Source organism: Amblyomma mixtum, unplaced genomic scaffold, assembly GCF_055824585.1.
Source record: "Amblyomma mixtum isolate Tamu unplaced genomic scaffold, ASM5582458v1 scaffold_11, whole genome shotgun sequence".
Classification (NCBI taxonomy): domain Eukaryota; kingdom Metazoa; phylum Arthropoda; class Arachnida; order Ixodida; family Ixodidae; genus Amblyomma; species Amblyomma mixtum.
The window spans coordinates 200,940-208,640 of record NW_028317640.1 but is presented as its reverse complement, the minus strand read 5'-3'; the positions used below and the strand labels follow the sequence as shown (position 1 = coordinate 208,640).

General features: G+C 51.7%; 1 pseudogene; it reads right to left on the bottom strand.

Moving 5' to 3' along the window:
• Window positions 1-305: 305 nt before the first annotated feature.
• On the bottom strand, window positions 306-6,569 carry LOC149324938 (uncharacterized; annotated as a pseudogene).
• Window positions 6,570-7,701: the final 1,132 nt, after the last annotated feature.

The window sequence follows — 7,701 nt, the reverse complement described above, 5'->3', positions numbered from 1 at the left end:
AAGAGCACGAATCCAGGGATCCTTGCGCTGCTCAGAAGGCAGGTCACTGATGGTGGGAGACGGAACAGGGGCGTCGATTTCGCAGAGGCTGGCAAGTTCGGCGGGGAGCGCGCAGCGAGACAAGGCGTCGGCGTCCTGATGTTTGCGACCCGATCGGTACACGACTCGGATGTTGTATTCTTGAAGACGCAGCGCCCACCGCGGCAGGTGACCGGAAGGATCCTTTAGTGAGAAAAGCCAACAAAGGGCGTGATGATCCGTAACGACATCGAAAGGACGGCCGTACACGTAAGGACGAAACTTGCCTAAGGCCCACTGAATGGCGAGGCACTCTTTTTCAGTCAAAGAGTAGTGTGACTCAGCCTTGGTATGTGTGCGGCTGGCATAGGCAACGACATTTTCTTCGAAGCCAGATTTGCGCTGGGCGAGCACTGCACCAAGACCAATACCGCTGGCATCCGTGTGGACTTCAGTGCGGGCCGCCGGCTCGAAATGTCGCAAGATGGGTGGTGCCGTGAGGAGACGACGCAAGGTGCTGTAGGCGTCGTCGCATGCGGCTGACCAAGCCAAAAAATCAACATTGGTGCCGAGCAGCTGAGTGAAAGGGGCAGTAAATGAGACAAAGTTGCGAATGAAACGCCTAAAATAAGAGCAGAGTCCTAAGAAGCTGAGAAGTTCCTTAGTGGTGGAAGGTTTGGGAAACTCAGACACGGCTCGAAGTTTCGCAGGGTCAGGGTGTACTTCATCTTTCAACACAACGTGACCTAAAATTGTCAGTTCGCGGGCAGCAAAGGTGTATTTTTTTTAAGTTCAGCGGGAGGCCTGCGTTTCAGAGGCATGTCAATACGTGCTTCAGGCGACATAGATGCGTTTGAAAGTCGGGCGAAAGGACAACTATATCGTCCAGGTAGCACAAGCATGTCTTCCACTTGAGACCACGCAAAACGGTATCCATCATTCGCTCGAAAGTAGACGTTTAACTCGTAGAGGCCGTCAGGGGTCACAAACGCGGTTTTGGCACGATCTGCAGCTTCCATTGGGACCTGCCAATACCCACAGCGCAAATCAAAAGAAGAAAAGAGCTCCGCGCCTTGTAGACAGTCCAGAGCGTCATCAATACGGGGCAAAGGGTAGACGTCTTTGTGTGTGATCTTATTAATGCGGCGGTAATCGACGCAAAATCGATCGGAGCCATCCTTCTTCTTGACGAGGACAACCGGTGAGGACCGGCTGGTGGAAGGCTGAATAACGCCGCAGTGAAGCATGGTGTCTACCTGTTCTTCAATAACTCCTCTTTCAGTGCCGGAAACACGATATGGGCGCTGTCGCAGAGGGGCATGGGCGCCGGTGTCAATGCGATACTCGGCAGTCGTCATGCGTCCCAAAACACATTGGTGGCAATCGAAGGAGGAGCGAAACTCCTTAATAAGCGCAAGAAGCTGGGTTCGCTGAGTTGGCGGAAGACTGGCGTCAATAGAGCAAAGGAATAGGTCGGTCGACAACGTGGCGGGCGCAGGGGTAGGTGAGCTGAGCGCGTCCATGGCGATCGGCGGTAATTCTGCGGCAGCGTCGGGGTGGTTGAAAACGCAATCGAAGAGCTGCACGATTACGACGCACTCCCCGCGGCGCAATTCGAAGGGGCTGGAAAACGGGTTAAAGACCCACAGTGCGGTGAGGCCGGCGGATAAAGTGAGCAGGGCATAAGGCAGAGGCAGACAATGTCGGCGTAGAGAAGTAGGAGACGGCGCGAAGATGACACTGGCATCGCGAAGGGAGTCACAGGAGAGAGGCACAATCACGGAAGAGCACGCAGGAATATCGGTGCTGTTGGCGACAAAAGCTTTGGCAGAAACAGGGGCAGCACAAATTTCAGTCCCTTGCACGGGATTCGGCAGCACAGAGAGCTCTACTTGAGCCCGAGCACAGTCGATGACCACATCGTGGAGCGACAGGAAGTCCCAGCCCAAGATGATCGAATGCGAACATGACGGCAGAACGATGAACTCGACCAATTATAAAATGTCTTCTATGACTACTTGAGCAGTACACGCTGCTAACGGCTGGATGAGTTGCGCACTTGCAGTTCGTAACGACGGGCCAGAAAGGGGCGCCTTCACTTTCCTCAAAGAGCGGCAAAGCGCTGCATCCATGACAGAAACCGCAGCACCGGTGTCGACAAGCGCCATGACAGATGCGCCCTCTACAAAAACTTCAATTAAATTAGCAGCAGACAAACAAGGCCTTTCAAATTTCGACGACTGCGCAGTTTTCGCCTCAGTAACTGCGGCACCTAGTTTTCCTCTTGAGTCGTCGAGGGATGCCGTCGCATCGGAGCAATGGAGCACCGACCTGAAGAAGGCGAACGGCGTCCAGAGAAGGCTCAAGAGACAGAGAACGCCTTAGGGGCAGCTCAGCAGGAGGCAAATACTGTCGCTGGGACCAGTAACCGGAAACTTCTGAAGGTGGTCGTGAGACGTTCATGCTTCGACGGCAAAGCCGCACCACATGACCTGGCATGCCGGAGAAGTAGCAGATCGGGCGGTTGTCAGGCGTGCGCCAGGAGTTGCCCAGTTGAGATGGTGGTCCAATGTTGTCAGCCGTGCCCCAGGATGTTTGCAGATGAGCAGGTGGTGGAATAAAATCAGGAGGCTGTCGAAGAGGACTAGGAGGCGGAACATAGGTGGTGGTCGAGGTCGCGCAACAACCTCCGGATATGTCAGCGGGGCCGCGAAAGGTGTGGGCTGAGGGGCTTGCGAGAGAGCCTCAGCGACCTGTTCTTGAATGACGTGCCTCAGATTCGGAGTTATGTGTGGTGGTGGCTCTCGATGGCTTGAAATAAGCGAGAGCTTTCGAGCAACTTCTTCACGGATGAAACTCTTGATTTGCGGCAGGAGCGATGACTGGTCGCTTGCATCGTTCAGGCCAGCAAGCGAGTCGATGCTCGTGGTGTGTTTGCGTGTCAGAGCCCTCTGCTTGCGCAGTTCGTCGAAGCTCTGACATATTGTTACGACTTCGGCGACGGTGCGCAGGTCTCGCGCCAACAACATCTGAAAGGCGTCGTCATCAATGCCCTTGAGGATATGCCTGATCTTGTCGGCTTCGGACATATGTGCGTTCACCCTCTTGCACAGGTCCACGACATCCTCGATTCAACTCGTGAAGTTCTCGCCTACCTGCTGCGACCGCGCACGCTAGCGCTGTTCGGAACGGAGTTTTCTGACAGCCGGGTGGCCGAATACCTCAGAGAAGTTTCTTTTGAAAACGGACCATGATGCAATGTCCGCCTCGTGGTTCCGATACCACAGATTCGCCACGCCCGTCAGATAGAAAATCACATTGTTCAGCTTGGTTTCCGCGTCCCGCTTATTGTATGCGCTCACCCGCTCATACGATGTGAGCCAGTCTTCAACATCATGGTCGTCCGTGCCGCTGAAGATAGCGGGGTTTCGCTGGCGGAGAAAACCAGCACAGACGACGGCGGCCGGGCTCACTTGGACGGCTTGGTGGGTCGAAGGTATCGCGGTAGGGGGTAGCGTTCGGCTGCGGAGTTCAAGGGCGAGAGGACATTACCCCGCACTTCCACCAAATGTAAGGTGGGATTTGTTGAGTGAAGCTTCACAACGGGAGCAGGGTGAACAGCAGTCCGAGGCCAGCTGGTCGACAGGCGCGTGCCCCAGGCGATGGCAATGCGGGTCGCGCGTATGCCCGTCGTCTTCCTTACAGGTGTATAACCGGCGGCATTGGTGGCACCTCCCGCATGCGAGTATGATGCCTAAAGCGCTGGTTCAAAAGCGTGGTCCATGAAATATATATCGCAACCAGTTGTGAGGAAACGTTTCATGGTACACTTACAACGATAAACAAAAAAAACTTTAAAAACCTTAATTGGCCACAATCACTTATAAAAATAGAAAGATGGGCTCTTTTAAGCATCGTAACTATACATAAGAAGTGAGAGTAAACACGGAACAGTTAGGTTTTCGAAACCTGACTTGAAAAGCGATAAAGAGGCAAGATAAAAATAATTTTACTTAATAAGAAAGTGAACACCGTACCCGGCAACTGCAAAACGGGACAGAGATGTAGAGACAGCAGTAACAGGGCTCACTGCTGCGTGCCGTCTGACAGCAAACAGAAGGCATTTTTCGAGCTGAAAAAAAGTAAGAATGTTGAGTAAAACCTACAAGGCAGCGGTATTGGCACCAATCTTGTTTTAATTACTATCGTTGATTACTGAATAAGAAATCCAAATAGGGCAAATCTACTGAGCATTAATCACCAGACGTTAAAATGAGCCCAGTCATATGAGGCTGTAGTTGACAACTTTCAATGCGTGGAGCTTGAATGAAAAATAAGAAACTACGAAAAATGCAGCTTAATTCAGAATATTGCATCTTCTGAGACCTCTTTTGTGCAGCAAGAAGCACTGCTTATTGATCTCTGCTCAGTAGTAGGGCAAACAAATTTACAGGAAGCAAAATGTACATCTGGCATAAATTGATAGCTGCCACATATGGATGAAGAATGTTCAGTGCACTAACAAGATCATGACAGTGTTTTTTTTGTCTTCATTATCTGTATGCGTTCAGCGGGGAAAGTCTCTCTGGATGTCGAATTCCGGATTATTATGGGAGGTGGCGGTAAAGTTCTACGCATAGCGGAAATCTCCTCCTTTACTGAGGTGTTGTGTTTTGCAATGCCGTGTTGTAATATGTAAATATTGATATATCGTGAATGCAGAAGCTCTTATCTTTCCTGTGCTGAAGCATTATCGAGAAAAAATAAAGCCTTCGACATAAAGTTTATGACATCAATGATAAAAGGACCTCTCATAAGCGTTAGGCGCTTTGCTCGTAGTATGCTGAGCGCAATAGCTTCGGTGGCCAGCAGCATGCAAATAGAATGTAACCATATGGTAAGGCACAACGTACAAAAAAGCAGTTGGAAAAAGCAACCCATAGCTTGAAGGGAGTTGTGTTACGCTGCTAACAAATCACCGCAGGAAACAGTGCCGTGATTTCAACGATTTAGTCTGTTTTATTGTTTAGGGGGATTTAACATCCCAAAGTGGCTCCGGCTATGTGGGCTCAGGAAATATCAACCACCTGGAGTTGTTTAACATGCGCTGACATCACACTGTACACGGATCTCTAGAATTTCGCCCTCATCGAAGTTCGGCCGCCGCGGCAGTGATCGATCCTGCGTCTTTCGGGTAGTCTATAATGTCAGAGAAATAAAAAGCTTTCCTGCGATAGATTTGTTCTGTGTTGTTTTCTTTCCTCATCAAGGAAGGCTATAACAAGTGATTATTTGCTTGTCGCGCAGGAAGAGCTTGTGACCGCTATGGCTGGAGGGGGTGGGGAGTTTCAATGCATACCTAACTGTGTCGGAATATAGTAGGCATGTCACATGTTAGCAGTGTAATAGTGGTGTATTTAGGGACATCGAGGACGACGGAAGCAGCGTTGAAGCAGTGGCTGTTCGCCGTCGGCCAGGCAGGGTCTCGCTCGGAGCGATGGCAGTGCGGATGGGTTAACGCCCATCTGCTCCTTCACAATGGCGCTGGGGAGAAAAGGAGCGAACCTGGTGACTGATGGTGCCGGCAATACAACCGAATCGCAGTATAGATTAAGGCGCTGACTATGCACAGTCTCGCGGCCATGGCAGCGGATATCGGCAGACTGCATGAGTGGCTAAACAGTGTAGTTAACGGGGGAGGTGCACTCCAGGGCGTGGTACGTGCTATAATATTTCAAAATAATTTTCTTGAAGAGGCCGAGGGTACTGAAGGGTATCTAGAGCCACACGGGTCCACCATTTGGGAAGGCCGGTGCAAGCTGATCTTTGTCGTGGTGGTGTTTGAGGCGCCCCTGAGTCTCGGCGAATGACCTTGGGATCTGGCGGCCGTGTTCGGCGCGTTGGGCAGCTTCAGAGACAGTTGTACACCCAGATGCGGCAGGGCGTAGGAGACAACTGTGTTGATGGGAGCGAATAGATGCTGGCCGTTAAGCAGAAAAAACGGAGGGAAGCCTGTAGTGGACTGTGTGGCAGTGGTATAGGCGTACGCTATATGGGGTAGAACGAATTCCCTGTTCGTATGGTTGGCAGCGACGTACTAGATGGTCAGCATGTCACCAAGTGTCCGATTAAAGCGTTCGGTTGGACCATTTGTTTGGGGATGGTAGGCGGTAAAAGTCCTATAAATTATGCGGCACTCGCCAAGCGCAGCGTCAACGACGTCAGACAAGAAGACGCGCCCTCTATCACTGAGGAGTTCACGAGGAGCACCTTGGTGAAGAATGAAACGCTGCAGAATGAGCGGCGGCACATCACGAGCCGTAGCAGCAGGGAGCGCCGAGGTGGCCGCATCAGCTGTTGAATGGAAACGATAACCCACCGGTTTCCAGCGGCGGTGTATGGTGGAGGGCCATTTAAATCAATTACAACGCGGACGAAGGGGCGGCGCCGACAAGATAGCTTCTGCAACTCGCCAGCGCCGCGATTACGCTGTTGCTTTGGCATTGGCAGGCCGGGCACGAGCGCACCAACCTGAGGGTGAAGCTGTACATGCCGTGCCAGTAGTATCGGGCACGGATGCGAGTATACGTGTTGAATACTCCGCCGTGACAGCATTGCGAGTCAGCGTGAAAACAGGTGCAGAGCTGGGAGCGTAGATGTCGTGAAATAACAAGAAGCCATTTGTGTCCACCAGGGTTACAGTTACACCTATAAAGCAGGTTATCGCGAATGGCAAAATGGAAAGATAGGCGAAGAAGGGCGCAGGATGCTGGAAACCTAGATGGATCAGATATAAAGTCGAGAAGGGAGGCAATCGATTGATCTTAATGCTGCTCTGAAGGCATGCCGCCGAAAGTGACCGAAGGCGCAGCGACTTCGATGGCGGAGAGCCTGGCAATCTCCGCTGGCAGCCGGGAGCGGAACAAGACATCGACGTCCTGATCCTTGCGGCCCGACCGGTAGACTACGCATATGGTATAATTCTTCTAGGTGGGGAGCCCATGCACCCAGTCGGCCGGATGGATCTTTTAACGAACAAAGCCAAGAAAAGGCATAGTTTTCCTTGACCATGTCAAAAGGATGGCCGCGAGGTAACGTCGAAACTTGCGGACGGCCCAGACAATGGCCAGACGCTCTTTATTCCTGAATGAGTAGTTGGACTCTGGTTTAGTGATCGTGACGCCGGTGTAAGCAAGTACAAATTCTTGAAGTCGAGATTTACACAGTTCGAGCGCAGCACCGAGTCAAATACCACTGGCGTCCGTGTATACTTCGGTTGGTGTTTGCTGGTCAAAGTGGCGGACGATAAGAGGGGCCATGAGGAGATCACGCAAAGTGTTGTAGGCATCGTCGCAAGCAGGAAAGGAACTCGAGAAATCTACGTTGCTGCCGAGGAGTTGAGTTAAAGGGGCAACAACTGCAGCAAAGTTCCGAAGAAAACGCTGAAAGTAGGAAGAGAGGCCTAGGAAGCTGTGCATTTGCTTGATGGAAGTAGGTTTTGGAAAAGCAGTCAGAGCACAAAGGTTGGCGGTATTGGGACGGACCCCCTTTTTAACACAACATGACACAGAATCATCAGTTTGCGAGCAGCAAAGCAGCACTTTTTAAGTTGAGGTGCAGGCCGGCCTCCGTAAGGCATGTATGTCAAGACGTGCTTTAGCCGGGACAGTTCAGTGTCGAAGT